Source organism: Salvelinus namaycush, unplaced genomic scaffold, assembly GCF_016432855.1.
Source record: "Salvelinus namaycush isolate Seneca unplaced genomic scaffold, SaNama_1.0 Scaffold1922, whole genome shotgun sequence".
Taxonomy (NCBI): Eukaryota; Metazoa; Chordata; class Actinopteri; order Salmoniformes; family Salmonidae; genus Salvelinus; species Salvelinus namaycush.
The window spans coordinates 36,576-38,278 of NW_024058700.1; the positions used below are offsets into that span (position 1 = coordinate 36,576).

At 37.8% G+C, this 1,703-nt stretch overlaps 1 long non-coding RNA gene across 1 annotated transcript; it reads left to right on the top strand.

Moving 5' to 3' along the window:
- The first annotated feature begins 519 nt into the window (after nucleotides 1–519).
- LOC120037848 lies at nucleotides 520–1,427 on the top strand. The gene is made up of 3 exons (XR_005474887.1): nucleotides 520–591; nucleotides 920–1,112; nucleotides 1,288–1,427. It is a non-coding gene; the product is annotated as an uncharacterized LOC120037848 (long non-coding RNA).
- Nucleotides 1,428–1,703: the final 276 nt, after the last annotated feature.

Sequence of the window (1,703 nt, forward strand, 5' to 3'; positions counted from 1 at the left end):
AAACCAACTCTTAGTTTCCTGATTCAGATCTGTATAAACCAACTCTTAGTTTCCTGATTCAGATCTGTTTAAACCATCTCTTAGTTTCCTGATTCAGATCTGTTAAACCAACTCTTAGTTTCCTGATTCAGATCTGTTTAAACCAACTCTTAGTTTCCGGATTCAGATCTGTTTAAACCAACTCTTAGTTTCCTGATTCAGATCTGTTTAAACCATCTCTTAGTTTCCTGATTCAGATCTGTTTAAACCAACTCTTAGTTTCCTGATTCAGATCTGTTTAAACCAACTCTTAGTTTCCTGATTCAGATCTGTTCAAACCAACTCTTAGTTTCCTGATTCAGATCTGTTCAAACCAACTCTTAGTTTCCTGATTCAGATCTGTTCTCACCAACTCTTAGTTTCCTGATTCAGATCTGTTCTCACCAACTCTTAGTTTCCTGATTCAGATCTGTTTAAACCAACTCTTAGTTTCCTGATTCAGATCAGAGGTGAACTGCTTACACAATAGGAGGGCGAGGTCCGAGCTGATCAGTACAATGATTCTGCAAAGGTGTTTCTTTTCGATTTCCAATGGAAAGGAAGAACATGGTGGTAAGTAGGATTGATGAGAACAAAATAAACATATTAATGCCTTTTGAGATCTTAAAAAAGCAACAACATTCAAATGGAGACAGACATTTAAATGGTTGGTGGCACAATATGCACTGTAGGCCTATCTCAGGCCCAGATACTAATTTGACCTTGTCCCTGACCTAAACAGTAAGGAACAATATTAGTCTTCAAACCAACTGGTTCGCTATCAGAGCATCTGCAGTCCTTTTTTAAACAACAGTTAGGGACTTTTCTGCCCCTTTTCTGGAATAGAAACCCTGTGCTGCAATATCTTCATTAAACTGTGACATGTTATGTTTCTATGCAGCATTGATGCATCTGAAGAAGACTCCTCCCTTGGGAGACTCGTTAATGATGATCACTAAAGACTCAATCTCAAAATGAAGGCCATACAAGCAAACGATGAGCCACACTTGTGCCTCTTCGCGACTCGAGATATTGCAGCTGGCGAAGAGTTGACTTATAGTTACGGTGATTCAGACTGGCCATGGAGAACACAGGTGAGGAACTTTTTTTTTTTTAAAGATGCTAGATGAAATTACCACCCATCTTGGAAGAGCCGTGAGGATGAGCAATTCACTACCCTGTCATGCAATATGTTGTAATGCAGACAGTGTCTCTTAACTACTAAGATGTAATTGATGTCTAATTGTTGTCTTGGTTCACTTAATTCAGGTCATCAAAACTGAATTGTCGTCCAGCCCAAAACCTATGGTAAGAACTTTACTAAAGTCATAGATCAATATGAGTTTATTTTTTTCTATTATCACATTTACTATTTCACTTTCACAAATACACATTTATAGTCTAACATCAATTGCACTGGAATGCAGTGCACTTGTTACATACATCAAAAGTTAACTAAATATACAATACATTCAAATATATGAAATAAAAACATTATCAATAAGAACTCAGTAGTTAGGCTCTTGTGGGCTCATTTAGTAGCCCAACTCATGAGGGATTTGCTCTTCTCCTGAAAAGTTCAGTCCTGCATCTGACCAGAATAGGATGTTCAAAACTAAACGCTACACCAGGCATTTCCTGTGGGCTTTCTTATACAGTAGGTCCCCAGATGTATACAATGCATT